The sequence below is a fragment of the Saccopteryx leptura genome, chromosome 2, assembly GCF_036850995.1.
Source record: "Saccopteryx leptura isolate mSacLep1 chromosome 2, mSacLep1_pri_phased_curated, whole genome shotgun sequence".
Classification (NCBI taxonomy): Eukaryota; Metazoa; Chordata; class Mammalia; order Chiroptera; family Emballonuridae; genus Saccopteryx; species Saccopteryx leptura.
Genome location: NC_089504.1, coordinates 113,080,857 through 113,106,398, shown reverse-complemented (window position 1 = coordinate 113,106,398; position 25,542 = coordinate 113,080,857). Strand labels below are relative to the sequence as shown.

General features: G+C 38.5%; 1 protein-coding gene across 1 annotated transcript in view; it reads left to right on the top strand.

Annotated features, from left to right (window-relative positions):
- PTPRR (protein tyrosine phosphatase receptor type R) overlaps window positions 1–25,542 on the top strand; it is a 303,626-nt gene that overhangs the window by 59,691 nt on the left and 218,393 nt on the right. The window lies entirely within an intron of this gene.

Here is a 25,542-nt window from a genome sequence, read left to right as displayed (position 1 = left end):
GTGTCTGGGAATGGGTATTTTTTCTCCCACCTCTCCCTTACAGTGTCCCTGTATAGTCTCATGGTAAAATTGTAACCTAGACTAATGATTCTGGGAGAGAATAGTGAAGATGTTTCACAGGAGTGGGAATACATGGTGAGTGTGGCTCTCCACATCCAGCACTCTCCAAGTCAATCCAGTCCTAGTCAAGGGATTCTAACTATTTTTGGCTCTGTGGGGTCATCCATAGTGATAAAATTACTGAACTCTTCAAAACTTCTCATCAGTCATTTTAACTTGTTTGCTTAGACTTCTAACTCAGCAAAGCTAAGTTCTGTTTATGACAGGACCTCCCATCCAGCTTCGCTTCAGGATGAAAATACTCCAGTGAAATAGGTTTTAAGAATTCTGGTTTCTTTACAGCTGTTACTCATTGTAAATGAAATCACTGAATACCTAGATTTCCCGGGCACTTTGATTGGCATTTCGATTAGAACCCCTCTCGTTTCCATCATGTCTAGGCGCTGACAATTGGGAGTGAATCTCAAACTCACTTCCAAACCCTGGAAAGTTGGTAGCCTGATTCATTTAACATACAATGAAGCCTGGCTTATTTAAACTATTTAATCTCCAAATTATGTACGTACTAATAAAGGAAGTGGTATTATACACCACTTGTGTAACTCACTCATTTTGCAGATAGGTCTAGAAATATGAGGTGGCTTGCTTAATTCTAACAGGTCATCAGATACCAAAAAACCTTGAATCAGATCATCTGCATCTCAATTTTTCTTATAAAAAATAGGATATTAATATCTGTCCTATTTTTTTTACAAGGATTTCAGTGAGGATTAAATGAATTCATGTACATAAAAACACTCTGAAGTAATTATGTTATGCATAAATGTCAAGTATCATAAAATTGTTTTAAAATTCAGTACTATATTTCTTCTAGTAGGAACATCAGAAATCTTTGAACAGATTATAATAGCCACCACTTGAGTTACCATCTATAAATAAGCCCTCCTACCAAACTTACCTCATTTATAAATTTTTATTCTACCTCTAAAATGACTGAAATGGTTGACTTGGTAGGCATTAGGATGTTTCTGCCATCTTTTATTTGTAAGGCATTTAAGTTGGGCAATTATCATGGAGCAGGCCCTGGGGCTAGGCTTTGAACTTGGGCAGACCCTTTGAAGTGTCTGTGTACAGAACACCCCTATGTTCATAAAGCCTATTTATGTACCATTATATAATTTAATATAGAAATAAGAGCAATGTATTTTACAAGCATAAAATAAAAGGCATATCTGAACATAAGTTCTATGTACATGTGTATTTTAAATGACCTTTAAGAAAATAAAATGAACTTTAAAAAGTAAATATTACTTCAATCAATTCTGTTCATGGTCTTTGTAAAAAATCTATATGAGTGTTGTCAGGAAGGGGGCAATTCCCCCTGAATCCCTCTTGAGTTTTTATAGCTGGGCTAATAATGAAATTGACACACGACCAGATTAACAGGAGAAAACTTGATTTAATATGTGCACACGGGATTCTCAGAGAAATGACCAGAGCGGGCAGCTATTTCTACTTTGTAGACAAAGAAACAATACATCTGTGAAGAATTGACAGAACAAAGAAACTTAGGTTTGGGTGCTCTTAAGTAAAGAATCTAAAGAGAAGGAAGTCATGGGATAGTAAATTAGTAAAAAGTAACAAGGCTTTTAAATGCAGGTTTTTCAGCCCTAAACTTCTTAACTCTGGAGACAGGGTGTCTCTCTCAGCCCCTGTAGGGCACAGAGGGCGTCTCTCACCGGGAGGCTTATTTCTTGCATTCAAGGAGACAGAGGAGGGTCAACATGTCCTTTATTTAGCAGCTGTTTTACAAGTGACATTAATTAGAAATAATCACTATGCCATTGTGAGGTATTTGGGGACAGCCTGCCGTGGGCCCTGACAATGCAGTTAAAAAAATAAAATTAGTTAATTTATTTTTATTGTTTTTTTGTTCATGATAGCCACACACTGAAGATTTAAGTCTATCTCTTAAAAAATAGTTTCTTTTTTTTTTTTTTTTAGTAAGAGGATGGGAGAGAGAAACAGACTCCCGCATGCACCCTGACTGGGGTTCATCCAGCAACCCCCATCCGTGGCCAATGCTTGAATCAACGGAGCTATCCTCAGTGCCTGAGGCTAACACTCGAGATCCTCAGCACCTGGAGCTGAAACTTGAACCAAGAAAGCCACTGGCTATAGGAGGGGAAGAGAAAGAGAAGGGGGAGAGGGAGGGAAAGAGAAGCAGATGGTCACTTCTCATGTGTTCCCTGACTAGGGATTGAACCTGGGGCATCCTCACACTGGGCTGACACTCTATCCACTAATCGAACTGGCCAGGAACTTAAAAAATAAATTCAAAAGGGTACTCTGAAAGCCAATATTGTAACCTCTCTAAATTCTTCCAGCCTTCTCTGCTGACCATTATTTATCCTTATGGGAATGGGGCCAAGGTGTGACTTGAGGTGATAAGAGTTTCCACTACTCAAAAATATAGTATATTCTAGTAGCTTGTCACAGTCCAACTATCACTAGTAGAGAATAATTTATTCCAATAAGGACACTGAATTTCCATGATATTTGGGATGAATAAAGTCTTGAAATCAAGCAATACTCAGGTACTGAGACATTTTCCATATAATTTTTCCAGATACTGCCAACAAAAAGTTTATTTGTATAGCATACCTATTGATACTCGTGTAATAATGTGTATTGCTATACAAGAGAGGCTATAGGTCCCTAGCCTTGTCCTAAGAGAACAAACGAGTCTTCAGATACACAATTTTGCCCATATAGAGAAAGCGTGACCTAAGCCTGAAATAGTCTCTAAGTAGAGCCAAGTCAGGCCAGGGGCTGGGGGAGATCTGAGCATTCAGAGTGCAGAGCACACTGTATGGACCAGCCATTAAGAGGTAGGAGTGGGGCCCTGGCTGGTTGGCTCAGTGGTAGAGCGTCGGCCTGGCGTGCAGGAGTCCTGGGTTCGATTCCCTGCCAGGGCACACAGGAGAAGCGCCCATCTGCTTCTCCACTCCTCCCCCTCTCCTTCCTCTCTGTCTCTCTCTTCCCCTCCCACAGCCAAGGCTCCATTAGAGCAAAGTTGGCCCGGGCACTGAGGATGGCTCCATGGCCTCTGCCTCAGGTGCTAGAATGGCCCTGGTTGCAACAGAGCAATGCCCCAGATGGGCAGAGCATCGCCCCCTGGTGGGCATGCCAGGTGGATCCCGGTCGGGCACATGCGGGAGTCTGTCTGATTGCCTCCCTGTTTCCAACTTCAGAAAAATACAAAAAAAAAAAAAAGAGAGAGAGAGGTAGGAGTGGGACCGAGGGTGACCAATGTAGGACTGCTCTGAAGACAAATAGCCCCAGCTCCTTTATGCTCCTTTTCTCTTAGTCCGAGTTTGCTGCTGTTGAATTGTTTGGCACAGCATCCTTTAACCAGAGGGGTCACATGCTCACAGTCTGTGAGCTGGTCAGTCCACTGATGAGTCTGTTGGCCTGAGGAGTTTGAAGGGAATGTAAGAACTTGCCTTCAAGCAGGGCCTATAACCCAGTTTGGAGAGGCCCCAACCCTGATGAGCCCCTCCCCTTTACTTCAGGGGTTTCAGGTTTGGCTCCTGACGTCCTTGGAGTTTGTGACATTGGTTTTGGATTTCAGAATCTACTGAACCCTCTATCCCAAATGTTGGTTGTATTTTTAACCTTTTCTAAAATTTGTTCATATCCTTTGCTGGTTTTGTCAGGGTTGAATCTGGTGAATTCAGGCCACTTTACGTGTCCTCTGCTGAGTGAATGCGACAATACTGTGACAGCATCCATGGAAGTGCCACTGTGTGCCTTGGCAAAGCCCGAAGGCTGCTGAATACTGTGAGCACACAGTCTGAAGCTGTGATAATTAGGTGCTTCTTTAACAAGCCTTAGTAACAGTGTGTGCTGGACATGATGGCTGTCAAGATGTCTTAAGGAGAATGGACTTTTCTAGGAGTCTCTCATTCTCCTGACATTCTGGAGACAGGAGGTTGTATTATAAATGTAACATTTTCACGGTGTCAGAATCATCTGTCCCCCTACTCTCTTTGAGGGTATAGGGCACAGAGATCTGACTTAAAAATTTCCATTGTTGCTCTTCCCACTGAGCTATGAATTTACCGAGGGTACACTGGAAACTTAGTCTTGTGAATCTAAAGAATAAAGGGTAACAGTAAAGGGAAAAAAAACATTTCCCACCATTGATTGGACTCCTACTATTCACGAGGTAGTAGGCTAGAGGCTTTTCATCCTCAAGCTCCTAACTCTATGCAGTATTATTATTTCCATGTTACAGATAATGGCATTGAAGCTCAGGGGTGTTGTCACACAGAATGTATCTTGATTAGAAAAAAGGTACCTTTTCACCATGTAGTTCTGCACTGCCTCTCTCACTTGTAGGCTTTGTAATGGTCTGGTCAGGACTGGAAATGACTGATAGCTATTCCAAGCTCCTGACAGGAGCAGAATTACTCATTCAGAGAAGCTCAAGGACCTTCTAATAGATAAGCTCCCTAAGAGCCGAGGAGCTCTGAAATTCATGGTCTGGGTCTTGTGATAGTTAACTCTGACTTTCCCGCAGACTTCTCTGAGGGCCAGAAGAGGATGCTCAACTCCGGAAAGTTCTGCGTTGCTGTATTAATTTCCTGTGACTGTAAACATAGTGGCTTAGATCAACAGGTTTATTAGCATATAATTCTGGAGAGGAGAAGTCCAAAATTAGTCTCATTCTGTTCAAGTCGATGTGTCCACAGGGCCAGTTCCTTCTGGAGGCTCCAGGGGAGAATCTGGTTCCTTACTTTTTCCCATTTCTAGAGATCATCTGAATTCCCTGACTTGTGGCTCCATTCTAGTGATGGCATCCTTCTGACCTCCCATCTATGATCATCGCATCTTCTTTCTATGACCTTCCTTGCTTCCCTCCTGTAAGAACTCTTGTGATTACTCTGGGCCCACCTAAAAAATCCAGGATAATTTCCCATCTCAACGTACTCAGCTTGGTCATATCTGCAAAATATCTTTCTCCATGTAATGTAACAGTCATAGAATTAAGATGTTGACAATTTAAAGGTCTATTATTCAGCCTTCAAGAGTCACTGACCCTGGTGATTGCTTTGGACCTGCAGTTTAGATATTTGAATTTACAATCATGATTCTAAAACCATAGCACTAATGTGCATATTAGAGAACACTTGATCAGATAATTTCTGCAGGAACAGTAACTTTTGCAATACATGCTAGAAAACGTTGTGTTAATATCTAGGTGTCCAGGCAGAGAATGAGCCTTGTCATCCATTCATTATCCTAACATTTTGCAGATTGACTGGAGCTTCCCTTTGGGCATTTCTTTCTGCAGCTTGACTCTCAGCCTTAATCCATCAACACATGGATCTACATTCCTAATCATCATCTTAGTATTCCCTCTACTTCACCAGAGGGACAGTTTTCTATTTGTCATTCAGAAAGTGACCATCTATTTTCTCTTTCCAAAACTGTCTCATAATTGCTATATCAGTTACTTAACATTTAGAATCTACTTTAGTCCAAAAAAAAAAAAAAAAAGGCCTACATCTGTTATTCTGCTTTACTTCTCTAGTATGCTTTTTAATTCATGAAAAATTCTGTTAAGGCTATTTTATAATCATCATGTCCACTTTCTCAGAGAGCGGCCAGAAAAAAGTAGGTGTTTAATAAATGTTTGTTAAATGAATGAATAAATAATGATAATGACAATGATATTGATAATAATGGCTAACATTTATAAGAATTTAGTTATGAATGAATGTTGCATCTTTCAATGAGACAGAAATTGCAAGTCCCAATAGAGACAAGTTTACTGTGCCTTCCCCCCGTATGCCCTCAAAAGGCAATTCATGTCACCCTTTGTTCCTGGCCTCAGTTGATGGTAACTCAGGAAGATTCTTAAGTCAAGTACACCCTATCCTTAGCTAACCAGGAGGAGCCTGTGATGTGTCCAGTTGCAAAAAGCACTCCCAATAAACAAGCTTAGTCCTTTAATGTTGTTGTTTTTTTCCTTTTGAGAACTCAAACCAAGAGAAACTGTCTGTCTAAAGTTGGCAGTGGATGCTGGAGCAAATGGGTCATGCTAGGGATTAGAGATTGGCTTCCATCTGGCCATAAGCAAGATGATTATGCAGAAATAATGCAGCCACTGAAAGATGGAGGAGAATTTACCTGAGACTTGCCTATTTTTAAATGGCTACAGAGTTACTTTTGGTATCTTTACAACTTTTCTCCTCTGCCATTAACTCAGAGAGGCTACCTGTTTCTTATCATTCAAAAACTTGCCTGGAACATGACCTTAACCCAGGATCCTAGCTTGACAGTGTAATTTAGTGACAGTGGGTTGTGGAGTAGCAGTATTGCCAAAGGGAAAATTAGAGGAAACCATTCAGGGGTTTGGGTACTACAAACTCCCAGCAAGTCGTTGTGAACAGAATTAGGACTCACTAGTTTTAAATGCTGAATGTTTTCCAATATGTTAATGTTCCTAAATCCTTTGATTCTAAATGGGGACTAAAAATGACAAAAAATACCTGGGAAATATATCACCCTGTTATGAAGCAAGAAGAAATGACAGCTATTGGTTCATTAGAATTTTTGGACTGAAAAGGATGTCAATTAAACAAAAAGAAACTACTAAAACTTAATTGGGCATTTTAGGAATCAACTTGCTAAATTTGAAAAAAATTGCATTCTTAGTTTTAGAATATGCTTCCTGGAATAGCTACCTTCAAAGTGGGCATAATCTTTATAAAATAGCCTTGACATTAATTTTTCATGAGTTAAAAAGCATGCTAGAGGATTAAAGCAGAATAATAGATGTAACATTACATAAAAGTAGGACGCTCATAAATCATTTATGACTTCCTTGCTCATTAGGACTTGGCTTTTTGAATCTTAATTGAAAACTGGTTTGGTTATATTGTTGAAAAAAGTAAATTGGTTATTCTGATAACAGACAACTTTCATTAGGGAGTTAATTAATTTTAGGAGGCTAAGAGCCTGGTGTATTAAACATACACAGTCATGTTTAGTCATGGGACTTTATTAAATTTCAGTCATCTTCTGGTCATTGCACGTTGTTTGTATTTTATTTTCATTTGACCAATGCTAGTGAGTTATTGTGAGCTATGATTATATGTAAAAGCAAAAATAGGGTTAGGCATCAAGTAGGAAACAGGGCAATTGGTTGATAAGAAGACATAAACTACAGCAACCTTGATACTAACTAGACCAATCCTCGTGCCACCTGTGTCTTTTTTTTTTTTTTTGTATTTTTCTGAAGTTGGAAACGGGGAGGCAGTCAGACAGACTCCTGCATGCACCCGACTGGGATCCACCCGGCACACCCACCAGGGGGCGATGCTCCTCCCATCTGGGGCATTGCTCTGCTGCATCCAGAGCCACTCTAGCGCCTGAGGCAGAGGCCACAGAGCCATCCTCAGCACCCGGGCCAACTCTGCTCCAGTGGAACCTTGGCTGCGGGAGGGGAAGAGAGAGACAGAGAGGAAGGAGAGGAGGAGGGGTGGATAAGCAGATGGGCGCTTCTCCTATGTGCCCTGGCCGGGAATCAAACCCAGGACTTCTGCATGCCAGGCCAACGCTCTACCACTGAGCCAACTGTCCAGGGCCCACCTATGTCTATCTTAATTTTATGTTTACTTACTTAACAATTGCTATAGTCAACTTGGACATTTTTAGATCCCAAATAAGATGCTATAAATGATAAAATAATTCATCTTGTCTTTCTTTTTTTCTTTTGGATAAATTAAGCCATGAATGAGATGGATGGTATACTTTATTTGTTCTAAAATTTATATAATGACTTCAGCTTTCATACTTTGAATTTTCTAATCATACTTGTTTTCTCCTTTAATACAAATAATTAGGTCTATTAACTGCTGGCAACACTTGACAACACTAGTTAAACATACCTACAAATCTGTGAAAGAGACATCACTGTCTTCATTGTACAAGTGAGGAAATGGGGCTCATGTATGTCACTCGTGTATAACTTACCCAGGATTGTAGAGCCAGTCAGTGCTGAAGGTAGGATCCAAACTTGTGCAGAGGCCCTGGAGAATTTTTTCAAGCTCTTGTAATTTTTTGTAATCCACCACTAATTATAAACTTTGTCACGATGACTGTGTTTTGGTGTGGGAAAGAAAGGTCTGGTCATAGCAGTTTTGATATATTTGCCTTGTGACCCCCCACCCTCTGGCCAGACGTTGTTCTGTTTAAAATTTTTCCTTAAACAAGCATGACAGTCTGAGAACCACCATTCTTGACTTAGGTTTACAGCCTGGTTTTGAAATCCAAATTTTATTTCATAAGAACTAGATTAGAGAGGCAGTAGCCAATTAAGCTCACCTGTTTATGTCCTCAGTGCTGTGTTTAGAAGAATCTTCATATAAAGAAAGAGCTTGATGACTCTTTAACCAGAACATAACTCCTATAGGCAGATAAGTGTAATTTGGGATGGGGAGAATGGATACATCTGCTTATCCAACCCAAGTATTAAGCAGAGGTCTCTGTGTGACCTGAATGTGTTCAATGTTACCCAGAACACATCCCTGACAGTGCTCAATCCCATCATTCCACTCGACTGTGGGAAATTTGCATAGGCACCATTGAAATTCAATCTGCATAAGGATATTTGGAACAGAAAGGCCCAGCCATCATATGGTTGATAGATTTCACAGTCTGACTGACTTCTATAAAAGCTTATCCTATTTTGCACTTGCTATGCAGTTTCTCAAACTCAAATTTATGGCCACCATATTGAAACATATGGGAATCTGAAAACTAAATAGTTAGCAGTTCTAGGACAGGGAAAAACCACGTGTGAAACTAATGTTATGGAAACCCAGAGGTGATCTTAAGGAGTGATGAAAAGTGGAGTAAGGGAATTTAGACCTGACTGTAAGGGCCCATTCCAGTAGTCTAGCTTTGAAGAAAAGAGATTGGTAGCTACAAGGACATAGACTTCCTTCATGTCTTTTAGTGTCAGTTTTAAGTTTGAAGAGGCTCAAATATGTTCTAATGCAGAATGGAAAGCAACAAAACAGAGGAAGAGACTATGATTGATTGGGGGAGGGGCATAGAGTAGCATTCTTTAGAAACCAGAGCTCTCTAGGCAAAGGAGTTTCTTCCTCTATAGAAGAAAGGACATCATTTCAACCAGAAACACTAAAAGAAGTGAAAGAGAGCTGGAGATGGATGTCAGGACACCAGCATGTGTGATCGTGGGATTCTAGCAGAGTTCTCTGTGCTTTATTCTCAGTAGTGGGAAGAGGAATAGAAAATAGCTTTCAGGAACAATAAAGCAGGTTGAAATTAGTCATTGTGGAATATTGGAGTGAGAATTGATCAGGACTAAAGTACAGCACATGGCAGTTTGCAGGACTATTCTGTGAAACGAGAGAGGGGAATAAGGAAGGATTGGCTAAGAAGAGTCTCAGATAGTCATGCCACTCTGGGAAAGCCTCAGCCATGCTGATGGGAACCAAAGAGCAAAGACTGATTACTGTTCCTCATTGGGCAGGAATGGCCTGGCTCTAGAACCCCTATTGTTCTGAGTCGTTGGCTGGAGTGGTGAAGAGTATGGCTTCAGTGTGAAATTGTGGTGGACCTGCTGCTGAAGACTGTAAACAATTGGTTCTTTCTTTTATGGAGAGCTGAGTAGCACACTCCCATGGTTGCCACACTCCTGGGTAAATGGCCCTAACTTCTAGCTCTTACTGGTTTCTCTTCTATGCCCCCAGGGCTGACTCTTATCTGACAGTCTGTTGTTGTGGAACAATATAATTGAGTTGTGTTTGTGCTCTCTAATTTATGCATACATTCTTCTTCTGTCTCCCTGGGATATATCTTGTCATCCTAATTAGGCTTTTATTATGTGTTTCCAAACTCCTATCTCACATTCATAGACAGTTTCACAAGTGGCCAATCATGTTCATTTTTTATAGATTTCAAAAGTTTAACCAATTTATTTGTGGAGCACTTTATTGTTTTATAATCACTGCCAACATCCACCTCTCAAATATGTTATCATTAGTATAGTTTAGGCTTCCTAGCTTAAGGGCATAACTTGATACTATATATTCTATTTTTCAGTCTCAAAGTCAAGTATGTTGAAAGAGTAATATACTCTCACTCTCTCTTTTTCTATTTCCATTAGCTTACCTAGGTATAGATCTACCTTCATGTTGGGCAGATAAAATGTATTATGCTCACTTTACTAAAGAGGCCATCGCCCAGGTGATATTAATGTGTGTTGGAGATCATTGTAACCTGGGGCTTGGTTTTGGGATTAAGCCTTTCCCACCCTTTTTGCTGTAGGGTGGTACAATCCTATCATGCCTCATAGAAGTGACTTTGTATTAGAGACTTCCCTGTTATGTATATTGGATTAAGGGTTTGGATTTCTACACTATAAAATGGGGACGGAACGAGAGTTTGCGCTTTTGGTTCCTGAGGTTAGCATGAGAGAGCAGAGCAGAGAGCAGAAGGAGGCCACGTGGAGTAGGCCAGGAGAAGCAGCCAAGATGGCGGAGTACTGAGATGCCAGTCTGTGTAGAGTTTGTATCTGGGATAAGGAAGGAGATGGGGAACTGAGGAGAATAAGGTTGGTGAGCTAGAAACCTTTGATTCTAGGAAACTCGGATAAGTCAGTGGCTTTGTGAGCACTGAGTGTGACTGGGTTTTGGAGCCCAGTGTGTATTTTTACTTGCCCGCCGGGTGCAAGGTAGGATTAAAGGTTATGGCCCACCAGTTTTTGGCTCCATGGTTTCTTTACCGACTGTCCGAATCCAATGCGAACCTGCATGGGCCGGGCGGCTGTGATAGTGGCCCTGGCCTCGGCTGCTGGCTTTACACTTCATTATTCCAATGAACAGTCTTATAAATGTCCCAATGACCTAATGACTAGTAAGTGTTAACTCCTGTGTGACTAGGGATTTTGATACTGTTGATTATCCCTTTCTTTATGACACTCTCTTTTGATTTTTCCACTATTTCTTGGTTTGTTCTATATCAGCCTTCCAATCCTCCTTTAAATACCCATGTTCTCCAGGGGTCTATCCCAAGTTCTTTCTTTCTACTCTATGTATTATTTCTAGTTGATCTCATTCTCACCCAAAATATCAGATACCAATTTGCTAATGACTCACCAATTGTATGGCTCCAGAATAGACTTCTTTCTAGATGTCCAAACCAACCACCATTAACAGTTATTTGGCCTTTCAACCTCTTCATGTATCTCCCTCTGGATGGTGCATAGGTAACTCAAATTTAACTATTTTAAAGCCAAATCATGCACAGTTCTCTCATAGTACCTCCTGCTATTCCCTGTGTTGGTAAATATATTCATCCATTTGCCCAAAATGTAACTATAGAGTGACACTAAATTCTCTCCCCCCCCCGTGTGTGTGTGTGTGTGTGTGTGTGTGTGTGTGTGTGTGTGTGTATCCCCACCTCACCTACTGAGTCACATAAAGAACCCTAAATAATTCTAATCTACATACTCTTTGCCATCTCAACTGCAATTGTAATGATTAGGGATTTATAATTTCCTGTCCTGTTTAGAGCAGTAACCTCCAATATGGCATTCCTGACTCCGGTTGTGATCTCTTTTGTCTCTAAAGTTATTCACACAGGCAAATCTGTTCATATTACTCAAAAAATTTCAATGGTTCACCATCAAGCACTGCTTACCACACTGCACATAGCCCTTCACCATCTTGCTCATGAAAACATATCCAACTCCATCTGTTCTAGTCTCACTTATGTTCTCATATGCCCTACTTGAACTGAACTACTTATGTGGAGAATTTACAGTGCTCATTCTTGTCTGCCCTGTGTCTATGCAGCTGCACCTGCCGGCCTGGAAAACACCTACTCATTTCTCCGATCCAGACAGATTAGGTGCCCTTTCTCAGTGCGCCTGTTATTTCTTTTGTGCACATTCACTGCGGCCATTTCCACTGTCCTGTTATTGTTGACATGTCTATCTCCCCTTCAAACACGTCACTAATTAGAGGCAGAGGTTATGTCTTGTAATCAATATCTTCCCAGATTCTGGACATTTAAATACCTGACAATATTTATATTTGAATAAACACATAATGAGAATGAGTCCAAAGAATTGAATCTTGAAACTAAAAAGAAAATGTTTAAAGTGAGCATGACCTCTCCTAAGTTCTTTTAAAGTAGTTGCTGGAAGAGATATAGGAGGGAAAATACTGGAGAATAAAAAGTGCTGTAGGCTGTGGATGAAAAGTTTTCTCTGTTTACTAAAGCGCACAGATCTCATTCTATTACCAGCAGCTTCAGAAGATTGTCTCAAAATACCCATACTGGCTTCAGTTGTGTCAAATATTCCCAGTGCTGTATACCTAGGACACGAGGGAGTCTCAAAATGTGTAATATGAAGGTTTTCTTTCATATGCAGTGCTTTGTTGTTTAAATGGAGTTTGGCCCAAAAGCCTTTTTTTCTTTTTCTTAAAAAAAAAAGACAAAAAAAAAAAAAAACCCCACACCCATATCCATAAAGGATATAACAGTTATACTTAGTTAGAATATCTCAATGAAGTAGTTAAGACAAAAATGATTGTCTTTTAAAATACAAAATGGGCTCTGAGAAGCCATGTGGCTTCTCAAGGGCAACAGTTACTGGTGCTGGAGCGGAATGTTGGACTTCTGGCTACTGAACACACATTCCTTCTATCCATCTGGCTGCCTCCTCGATGGTTTCTATCCATAGAACATGTAGAACTGTGGTTTGTCAGTTGCTCCCTAGCCCTGCTGGAATTCCTACAGTGCTCTGCATGGCCTCACAGTTACCCGTCACTGTTAAGACAGTGGAGGTTGTAGGAGTTTCTCTTTCCCAAGTGCTTTTCCTCTACAACTTTCCCAGCTGCCCTGGTTGAGGCTGGAGCTGCCCTCTCTGGTTATTGACATAATGATTATTGCTCTCCCGTGTTTGTCTAAACTTCAGTCACGCATTTGGTGGTTTCATGGTTCCATCTTCCTGGAGGTAAAACAACCATCATATTTTTTTGTTTGTTTTAATAAAGGATAAACTGAAACTCTTTAATTCTGCAAAGAGGGCTAGATATTTATTGAATTATTTGTGAAGGAATTTTCTCAGCCCACATTTTTCTACACCCGGCTAAAATCAGAATATATGTTTATTTGGATTGCACAGTGCTTTAAAAAGCACTTAGAATTTGGATACTTTCAGGCAGAGAGTATGCACTCTTCAGTGTGTTCAGATCCTATTGTAAGTCATTTATTTTACATTTCTGGCCCCAAAAGAACTTTGAGTTTGCATAACAGTTAAAAGTCTGTATTTTGGGATCAAGTCTGGATTCTTGCTTTCCTTCTTATTATTTGTGTGACCTTGTGCATATTTTTAACCAGATGTTTGAGGCTGGTTACTGGATTCCACAGCTAGACTGCTTAGGTTTAAATGCTGTTTCTCCAACCAACAATGTGACATGACTAGGTCATTTAGTCATCAGATGGGATGTTTCAGCTGCAAGCCAGGAAATTATAGCAGAACCTTCTTCACAAGGTGGATGTGAGGATTCCATGAGTTCATATTTGAAAAGCCCTTAGCACAGGAATTGTGGATGCTAAGCACAAGTAATTGTTACTATCATTATTAATAATCATTTTTTGTGCTCTTATTCTTCCTTCATAAAATGAAAGTCACACACACACCTCTGAGGGGTATGGTAAGGAATAAATGAGATAAAGTGTAGAGGTTTCTGGCTTCTAAATGGTGGTCATAATTATTACCAGACACGCAGAGTAGAAATTTACTAAGGTAATACGCCAAGAGGGATAGACTTCTTTTGAAAACCCCAATGTTCTACCCATAAATCATCAAGCATGTACTTGAAGCCCAGCATCTGACAGCAGCCTTTTTCTCTGCCTCTCTCATCATGTTGAACATAATATCAAAAAATTAAAGGATAGGCAGTGGAAGGAAATTTAAAGTCCTAAATTCAATCTGTGCTTTATATGAACAAGGATATAGAAGCCCAAATGATAAGGTAATTCACACAATATAATGCAGCTGGTTTGATACAGAACTGGATTTTGAGTTCAATTACTTGGACTCCTGGTCTAATAACTATTCCACTGCACCAAGCCAGTGTTGCCTCTTCTAAATCCTCACAATCTGTCTGGTACTTCCTCCAGGGTTGACTTCCATCCCACGAAGGGGCTTACCTTAACTTCACTGCAGAATCAGCCTTTCCTCAATAGGTACCAAATTTCCCTTTCATGAATGCTGAGTACTTCTGGTCGTATTCAAAGTATAAAAGAAAACAATAATGAGGTATTAATCGGGAAAACATTATATTATCAATAGGAAAACTAGGTTATGGTCACAGTTAACTATGCCACTTTTTAACATGCTTTTAATTCCCATTCTCTTTTGTGTATTTTTTATTTCTGTTGACAATGTCTTATTCATTTTTTATATTCTTCACACATCACATACAGCACATTAAGTTCACATTTAGCTTTATATTTGTTGAATGAATAATTGATTTATCTTAAGTCTGGCAACTCATTTTGACATCTGATTTAATTTTTCAACCCTTTATATTTTCCTGGTTCTCATATTTGTCAGGTAGTTTTGAGTATTGACTTGAAGCTCTTTTAAAGTCTCCACACGTGGCCCTGGCCGGTTGGCTCAGCGGTAGAGCGTCGGCCTAGCGTGCGGAGGACCCGGGTTCGATTCCCGGCCAGGGCACATAGGAGAAGCGCCCATTTGCTTCTCCACCCCTCCGCCGCGCTTTCCTCTCTGTCTCTCTCTTCCCCTCCCGCAGCCAAGGCTCCATTGGAGCAAAGATGGCCCGGGCGCTGGGCATGGCTCTGTGGCCTCTGCCTCAGGCGCTAGAGTGGCTCTGGTCGCAATATGGCGACGCCCAGGATGGGCAGAGCATCGCCCCCTGGGGGGGCAGAACACCGCCCCTGGTGGGCGTGCCGGGTGGATCCTGGTCGGGCGCATGCGGGAGTCTGTCTGACTGTCTCTCCCTGTTTCCAGCTTCAGAAAAATGAAAAAAAAAAAAAAAAAAGTCTCCACACGTTCTTCAGCTGTCTTCCCCTCACTCCTCCACACGCTCATTCATGTTTGCCTCTCTTTCAGAACGCTGTTGTGGTTTCTCTGAAGAATTAGCACCACTATTAAGTTTGAAGTCTGAATATATGTAGTATTCTCAGGCCAATGATACTGAAAGCTGATGATCAGGTGCAAAATATCTGAAAAAATGAACAGAAAGTGAAATAGAGAATTGAAAAATAAATGAAAATGTTAATGTACTCAAACATTTTATTCTCCCAGATGGTTTTTTTTCTTCTTTATTCTGCGCATAATAAAATGGTATTTCATCAATTCCAAGACATACTTTTTATTTCACATTTCAACATCTCTGACATTAGGGTGCCTCTCCAAATTGATGACATTTTGCATTTATAGGAGGTATTTTTTCCTATCAAGGCAATACAGAAAATAATAGAGCGTTTTATGATAAAGGGTGTCATCAATGTGATGAAATACAAGAGCAATATTTGTAAGCCAGTTGTCTTTTCAGTACAGTACTTTATACATATTAACGTCTTTAATCTTCGCAGATACTTAAGAGTGCATTCTCATTGCTTTTGTTTTCAGATTAGAGAAACAAGGGCAGATTAGCAGTTACTTAGGTACCTTGGTTCCCTATATAGTAAGTAATGGGGCTCCGATATGAACGCAGACTCCTGTGCTGTTATCCTCTACCTAAAACATTTTTCTGATTTTTCCATGTAAGACTTTGGTTGCTCTTCTTGTTTCCATCTCCTGGTTTGTAGAATACTTTTCAATCTTCCATAAAATTGCTATAATACCCATTTTCACTTCACTGTTATTGATGTCTGTGTATCTGGGTATTTCCCCAGAGGGTCATTATAAGAATCAGGATAAATGCAGTAGTTAGAAGAACCATCTCTGAAATCAGAAACTATTTGAGATCATTTACTCGCTTTGCTACTTACCAGCCCATTTATCTTGAGTAAATTACCTAACCTCAGTTTCCTCTTTTGAAAAAATAAGTATTTAATTTTTAAAATTTTGTATTATAAGGTTATTATGAGAATTAAATCAAATGACCTATGTATAAAGTATTGAGAATAATGCCTAAATTTAATGAATGTCCAATACATGTTGGCTATTATTTATGAACTCACACTATATAGGCCTGAAGGAAAAGGAAAGGGAATGAAGTAAAAAATATATATATTAGTAGTAAACACTCACAAAAGTTAGCAATTTATTAACTTATTTATGTATTCAACAAAAGACAAATTGAAGTTGTATAGTATTTTGTCCAAAGCAATGTAGGGGCAGTATCTTCCTTCTTATAGGTAAAGATCTAAAGAATGAAGCCACTTTGCAAAATGCCTTTGTGTTCTGCACAGGGCCTGGCACTGATTGAATGAATGAATGAATGAGAGGGAGGGGTACATCAATTCTTATTCCTTATATTCCCAATTCCTTATAAAAAGGCCCAGACAGAGCTCTGAGTGCTCAAAGTAGGGTGGAATTATACCAGCTAAGATGGATTTGAAGAGATTCATTCACCAAATATTTAAGTGCCTAAAATATATACTCTATTCTGGATACAAAGAATAAGATACCAGCTCTGTTCTTAAACATGATGTTTCCAGCACTAATGTGTGATTTAGGTATAGATATTAATGATGGGAAAAATCACTAATGAGTTAGTTATTTTATTCGGTAGAGTTGCATTTATCTTATTCCAGGCAAGCAGGTTCTAAATGACTGCTATATTGTTCTTTCTTGAAATGGATACAGGCCCTTGCCAGTTGGCTAAGTGGTAGAGCATCAGCCCAGTGTGTGGATGTCCTGGGTTTGTTCCCAGTCAGGGCACACAGGAGAAGCAACCATCTGCTTCTCTACTCCTCCCCCTTCTCTTTTCTTTCTCTCTCTTCCCCTCCCCTCCTGCAGCAATGGTTTGATTAGATTGGTTCGAGCACACCAACCCTGGGTGCTGAGGATGGCTCCGTGGAGCCTCTGCCTCAGGCACTAAAAATATTGTAGCTTGTTGCGAGCTTGGCCTGAGATGGTCAAAGCAACAGTCCCAGATGGGAGTTGCTGGGTGGATCCTAGTTGGGGCGCATGCGGGAGTCTGTCTCTTTATCTCCCCTCCTCTTACTTGGAAAAGAAGAAAAAAAAAAGAAATAGATACAGAATTACTTATTCCCTTAGAAAAATGTATTACAATATTAAAATATTTGAATATATTTTAAATTTATGAGAACAAAACCTGAAATGATTATTTTAGTGAAGATTTGAATAAAGCAATTGTCTTTACAGTTTAGGCAAGTAGATATTTTTTGTTGTTGTTTGCCATTCCCTCTGCTAAATGATTAAGCTTAAAATAGCAGATCTTCATTGACAGCTGAGGGGGTCACATGCTTATGTTTTATAAGGACAAGCAAATTCATCCTCAGAGAGCCTAATTTGAATTGATGAGAAAAAAATGACTAAAAAGACATTTGTTAAACATGTATTAAAGGACAAGATGAAATAATTATCTTACTTAAATCACCTGATCATGAACAATTACTATCTTTTGTTAGCTATATATTTATGAAGCTAAGTGTATTAAATTTTTTCCTAAAGAAATCAATAAAAAGTAAATTAAAAAAAATTTTTTTTTAATTTCGAACAGAAGACCCTTTTCTTTTTTGCTTATTTCTTCCACTAGATGGCCCTCTTCTCAAACTTGGTGATGTGTTCCTATGCAAAGAAGTGGCATGCTACAGTTATGAGAAAAGCTGGTACTAGTTGAAAGAGACATGGACAAGAGTGTGGTAGTTACCAGGGGTGGGGGGAGGGAGGACGCGGGAGGGAAGTAGGGAGAGGGGAAGGGGGAGGGGGAGGGGCACAAAGAAAACTAGATAGAGGGTGATGGAGGACAATCTGACTCTGGGCGATGGGTATGCAACATAATTGAATGACAAGATAACCTGGAAATTCAAGTTTTCTTTGAATATATGTACCCTGATTTATTGATGTTACCCCATTAACATTAATAAAAATTTATTTTAAAAAAACTGGTAGTTGAGTTGAAGACATTCAACAGACAATCCCAAACACTTATTTTGGCAACTGCAAGATGACAAAACGGTAGCAGCTAGGGCTAACACTCTCTGGACTCGGAGCCCTTACACAGCATCATTGCTGAGAGGCTTGTGGTCCCATTCTTAAGAACCTACTTCAGTGGGAAAACTACTCCCATCTGAAGCAGCCAGTCCGTCAGCTCGACCTTGGGGAAATTCTTTTGTACTCTGATAATAAATTTCCCTTTATACCTATCACCCACTGTTTGAATTTCTACCTTTGGAAATTACATGAATTATATGTAATAGGTCTTTCTCCAAATAATTCAATAGTCCCATCTATGTATTCTCTTCTCCAGGCTAAGTGTATTGTCTTCAAAATTCATCAATGAGTCAACTGTTTGGAATAAGGAGCATATTTTCATATAATCCCAAAATTATAAATAGACAAAGTTTTATTTAAATCATGATAAAGTCAGAAATCACTTGCATTAAGTAAATATCTGTGAAATACCTAGTTAATAATTCCCCCAAAATGTTATTTAATTTATTAATTGTATATGCTTGAATGAACAGTACACAGAAATTCATTAGAAAGTTCATTTCTCAGATTCAAATTGTAATTCTCAGCATCTATCATATAATCTGCCTCAGTGTTTTGGTGTAGCTGTAAGTAATCTAAATTGTAAATGATTATTTTACATTATTCAAAATCTAAAAGTAACCAAATAGCATTCAAAGTACATTTCTATTCTTAAATTAGTTAAATCTATAATCTGCTCATTATAATTTAATACCCATTAATCTGCATAAACACAGATGAGTGTATTAAATATCCAGATGGAACAGTACTGAGAGAATCAAATTTGGACACAGAACTGGGTAATTATTGCAAATGGAGATTATTCAGTGCCAGTACAGCTGTCTACACATTAAATCATTATATTTTATTTTTAGAGTTGTTTGATGGTTGGTTTAGGCCTATCCTGAGTCAACATCTGAACTCTGTTCATTTTAGAGGCATTCCCCCATTAAATGTAATATGAGTGGGTGGGCATTTCTTATAACGCACAACAGCCCTGATGACATATTTAGTTCTAGGTAGTAATAGTTTATGATCATGCCCATATGATATAGTTTTCTCTCTAGAGTCTCAGGGAAAAGATAAAAGGAGAACTTCAAAATTAACTGAGTGCAAATTATTTTCACTAAAAAAAAATTGTGTTTATGCAAATCAAGTAACACAAATGATATGTTATGACTATTTCTAAACTATTCTTTACAAAAAATAAAACAAATACTTTTTAAAATGAAAACCCAGCCCACTTTCTTAGCTCTGCTGCATCTTTCTGGAGTCTCTGGGTGTTAATTTGGTACGTAAGCCACAAAAGTTTGAAATTCAAAATTCTCTATTGCTAAGCATTAGGATTGTGGAAGGACTAAACCTCAAGCCCGTTATCAACAAATCTCATTCACTGACATGCATCTTTTGGTGAAACAAAACAAGGAAGGACCTTTAATCCTAGTTAAAATGAAGGAAGTGTGACTTGCCAGGGCCAGACTTTAACCTCACCAAGCAAATTGAAAGAGGTAGAGATTACACAATCACAGCCCCGAGACCTCCTAATATAGGACATAAATTTATCAGCCACCTGAAATATCAGTGCCAATCAGACTGACCATATTGTAATTCATACTGACTTCAGTGGGGACACGTTATATCTAATATTTTGATTATGTTTTTTATTTGAATACAACTTTAATGCATTGATGAAAGATAACAATGAGCTAACAATTATTAAGCAGCTACTCCAAGCCAGGTGCACTGCTCAACATAGTACATGTGTTATGTTTAATCTTTGCAACCCTCCCACGATTCAGCCATGCCACTGTTTTACTGATTTTACAGTTGCATAAACTATGGCAGAGCACGGTCTCTGGCCAAATTTTTGCACTTAACTCTTAAATTCTCATGTGAGGTGTCTGTTTTCAATGAGCAGGAAAGTTAGTCTTCTCCTACAATATACAAGGCACTGGGTGTGAGATGCTTGGACACCTCAATAAAGATCCTCAACTCTGTCTGGGTAGTTTAGTTGGTTATAGAATCTCACCCTGATATGCCAAAGTTGCAGGTTCAATGCCTCGTCAAGGCACATAAAAGAATCAACCAATGTATGCATAAATAAGTGGAACAACAAACTGATATTTTCCTCTCTCTCTCTCTCTCTCTCTCTCTCTCTCTCATTCTTCCTCTCTATATAAAGTTAATAAATTTAAGACATGCTAAAAATATCCTCATACAAAGAAGCTTATAGTCAAAGTGGAGGGGAGAAAGACATTTTATTAATTTCCCTTGCAGGTAATCTCCTAATGTAGTCCTTGAATAAACCTAAAAGCCATTTCCTTGCCTTTAATGGTTGAAAAGAAATAATTTATTTTCTTTGCTCATTTCTTTGCATTTCACCTCACCATAATGATATGCCTCAAGCTAACTAATTTGTTTTCTACTTTGTTATTTATAGTCTTCACATATTTGGAGATTGTTAAACTGTATCTTTTAGTGTTTTTCTTAGTTGGGCCACATATACTGTATTTCACTATCCATGCAAATTTATTTTTCGTTCTGGGTGTATATTTATTTCATTTTGTTATTTTTAAGTATTGAAACTACTTTTTTTTTCTCTTCACACCAGAACATTGTGATCCATGTTAACCTCCTGAAACAAGTGGGTCGTAAACCCAAATTCAGAGCACTTGGGGGGAGGAGGGCAGGTTCATGAGCTTATTCCAGAAGATCATAGAAAAGCTAAATCACCAAAGAGTTCATCAGTGATGGTGCCTTCAGAAAGACACAGGAGTTGAGTGAATTACTCTCCCTTCTTTCTAGTCTCCTTTTTTATGTTCTTTTTCTTAAACTTACATAATGTACCTTAGACTTTTGTGGACATCTGTTAATGAGATCATGTAGGTTTGAAGTCTACATTTCTATGGTAGATCATTGTTTTTTTTAATGTTGCTGTGGTCTTATCCTCAACCAAATACTAATTCCTTGAGAGCATGGAACATGATTTGTAGTTCTCTGGTATTTCCTTACCACACTTAGTATAATGTAAGGCCTATATCTTCTGTAGAAACTGTACTGATCTTTTATTTTCTAGGAACATTTGTCCACTGGTCACTATTTCCACAGTATCCAATTGAAATCCATTAGAATTAATTAATTATTTATCTTACAATTAAACTAAAACTATCATAAATTAAGTCCAAATATGGTGTAAACCTTCTTCTGTAGTGTAATCAGTACTTAGAATCAATACTAACAATGGTAAGACTGCAGAACAAGTAAAAGTCTAGTTAGTTCCTTCTATTCATTAATTCAACAATCAACACATGTTTCTGAATAACTCTATGCCAGCCTCCGCTCTCTTGTGTAACAAAGTCAATTATACAAAGACAGACAATTATCATTTTTAGTACAATTATTCTGTTTTTTCATTGTGGGTGATTTCTTTCAACTCCTGGAATAAAAGACTTTTTTCCATACTTGATCAGAACATGTTTCTTAATATATTTAAGTTGGGTATATATACACAAAATATTCTAGGATTATCTCTATTTCTTTAAATTTAATGGAGGAACAATGGAATTATAAGGCAGAAGAACTAAAAGATTTCAAGCAAAATTATTTTATTTTTAACTTTATTTAGTTTTTTGAGAGAGAGAGAGAAAGAGAGAGAGAGAAGGGGGAGGAGCAGAAAGCATCAACTCCCATATGTGCCTTGACCAGGCAAACCCAGGGTTTTGAACCGGCGACCTCAGCATTCCCAGGTTGACACCCTATCCACTGCGCCACCACAGGTCAGGCAAGCAAAATTATTTTAAATATCAAATAATTACCCTCTAAAAGATATTCATATCATATATCCATATCATATATCATATAACCTGTGAATGTTACCTCATTTGCAAAAGGGGTCTTTTCAGATGTGATTAAGTTAAGGATCTTGACTTGAGGAGATAATTCTGGACTGTCCTGATAAGCCCTAAATCCAATGACCAGTGTCCTTTTAAGAGAAAGAGATAGATTTAAGAAATACAGAAGGGAAGACAAAAAGAAGAAAAGGGGGCAAAGTGGCCATAAAGACAAAGATTAGAGTGATAACAGCCACAAGTCAAGGAATGCCAATAGCCACTTGAAAGAGTCAAGGAACCGATCCTTGAAGAGAGTTTTGTGGGAAGTGTAACACTCAACACCTTGATTTCAGACTTCTGGCCACCTAAACTGTGTAAGAATAAATTTTTATTGTTATGAGCCACAAATTTTCTGGTAACTTGTTACAATAGCCACAGGAAACTAATATACATGCCATAAATAAATCCTGTAAGTATCTTCTAGCTAATGCCTATACTGGGAACAACCCAAGATTAAGTAGGTACTTAGGTTTTTATTGGACAAAAATTTCCAGAAGAACAGTATTTGAGCAATTCACTAATTTTGTAGATCTGATTGTACTCATTATAATCTGTTGTGTTGCTTATAGAGAATTACAGGAAAAAAGGTAAAATATGTTTATAAACAAAAGCAAAATTTGCAAATCACACATAACAAAGATAGCAACTGATTCCAAAGAAAATATATTTTCATTTCCATAGGAATTGTTTTATTGGGCTTTTTAAGGAGAAATATTGTTCTAAACTCCTTCAGGAAAAATATTAACATCACTATTTGGTTTCAAGAAACTTCTCATAAAATTAAATTTGAAGATATGAGACCTTATATTATTAGCTAAAGGAAATTGGCAATGTTAATAGAGCACCAGGGGGACATTAACAGAAAAGCTTATCCAGAAGTATTAGTAAATTGTCTTATAAGTACTGTGTGTCCATACACATACTCTCATTACTAAAATGTTAATTAGATTTTGAATTTGTAGTGAAAATTAATGTCCTGAGCAATTAAATGAAATAAAGACTATTGTATCTGGTATCAGAAATCTCTATTAAATTGGGGGGAGTTGTCTTTGCTTTTATTCAGCTTAAATAAAACATTTTTGAACATGTTGAATATTTAAAAATATTATTCTATTATATAAAATTGGAATTAATACACACTTTCAATTCTTACATTGTTTTCAATAGATATTTGATTCTTATGACAAAAGGTTTCTTACTTTACCCAACCTTATGCAACATATTGTGCAATTATGACATCATTTTCAGCTACTTTCCACATACTCTGGTACTCAAAGGCAAGAAATCAAGTTGAGAGTTCAGTTCTAGCAATACTAATCATTTTTAATTTATTTTTTTAAATTATTGATTGATTTGAGGGAGAGGGAAATGGATTTGTTATTCCACTTATTTATGCATTTATTGGTTGATTCTTGTATGAACTCTGACAAGGAATCAAACCTATAATTTGGGGGTATCCAGATGATGCTCCAACCAACTGAGCTACCCAACCAGGACCCAATACTAATTTTAAGATGATCATCCATATCAGGTTTGAGAGAACCAGCCAAGGAGTAAGGGATATCCAGTTTGTGATGCTAATGAAGATAAACAAGAAATGTGGAAAACTATGTAATATCTCTATTAGAAATTGAATTACCCACACCATGTTAATGTGTTTGAAATTACACCTTCTTCGCATGTGACATATTGAGTCACTGTAGCTGACTCTGCTGCTGAGTCATAGGGAGACTGATTCCAATGACAATTGAGCTGGAATAGAATTTCTAAGGAACAGCTCTTCTAAGGCAGAGAAAAGGCAGGGATTTTTCTCTAGTACCAACCAAGAAGGCTTAGTTGCTGACATTACAAAAGAATTTGGTTCCAAAGCTCTCTTATCTCTGATGCGAGCCCAGTTTAAAAAAGAAAAAATAGCTATAAAAAACTCAAGACAGAGAAGAAGATAGACTGTCCACATTGATCACAGTATACTTGAATATATCATACGATGACTTCATATCTCTACTGAACCTGCCCCCTGTCCTGATTATTTTGGTGGATGAGATTATTCTGAAGTTTTTTTAGTCTTAATCTCCTCCTATGCAGTAAGAGGTATTAAGGTGCTCAAACAGAGACACAAGGATAACTGTGGCCACTCCCCATAGCGCCCCAGACCTTCTGAGAGTGTGAGGAATTTACAGGGACTGCTTCCTGTGGATTTTCAAAGATGGTCCATGCTTAACTCTCCTATTGCTTTCATTCCAATTGTCCGGAGTCACCTCATCTCTATCCTGTGATGAAAGGAGTACTGTTACAGAAGTTGTTCAGCTGCAATGAGAGACGCAAAAATTATCAACTTAATTCAGAAGTGGTTGTTTTAAACAGAGTCATGGTCCCCCAAAGATGTCCATGTCCTAATTCCTGGAACCTGTGAATGTGTCACTTTACATGGCAAAGGGGAAATAAGACTGCAGGTGGAATTAAGGTTGCTAATCAGCTGACCCTGAGCTGAAGAGTTTGTCCTGGGTTTCTGGGCCCAATGGAGTCACAATTGTCTTTAAAAGTGGAGGGTGGCAAGAGAGGAAGTCAGAGCGATACAGTGTGAGAACTCAGCACAGCACTGCTGGCTTTGAAAAGGGAGAAACGGAGCCACCAGGAGAGGCACACAACAGCCTCTAGAACCTGAAAGATGCAAAGAAACAGATGCTCTGCCAGCACCTCCAGAAAGGAGTGTGGTTGTTAGACACTGATTGTAGCCCAGTAAGACCCATGTCAGACTTCTGACCTACAAAACTGTAAGATAAATTTGTGCTAGGTAATACATTAAGTTTGAGGTAAAGTGTCATGGCTACGATAGTAGGTAAAGGTAGTGACATTCAGGAACAAACAAAACAGTACCCAATGACCTCTAGTTACTTAATTCATGTTTTAAGCCCAAAGGTATGATCACCCTTATGGGGCAGCAATCAAGCTAGAAGAGGGCACTACTGTTGCAGCATGAAATTGCCATGTTGGTTTTTAACCAGCAGGGGTGTATCCTTTTTCCCAGAAAGAATTATAAGCACAGCAAATAAGAGTATCAACAACTGTCCCAGCTATACAGGTGGAGAGAAGCCAAGCTCCACAGCTGATTCACAGATGAGCACACTCAGGAGTGAGCCCAGAACCACATCATAACCAGGTTCTTGGTACAGATCACTAAATTGATAATCCAGTAAATTTTTAATTACTAATTTTAACCCAATTAAAAATATATTTTACTTGCTAACTGTGTCAATGGGTGTTCTTATATCATTAAAAGAAAAGAGTTTCAGATCCTACAAATAACATCTCATGAAATGTTTTATCTTCCTAACTTAAATTCCC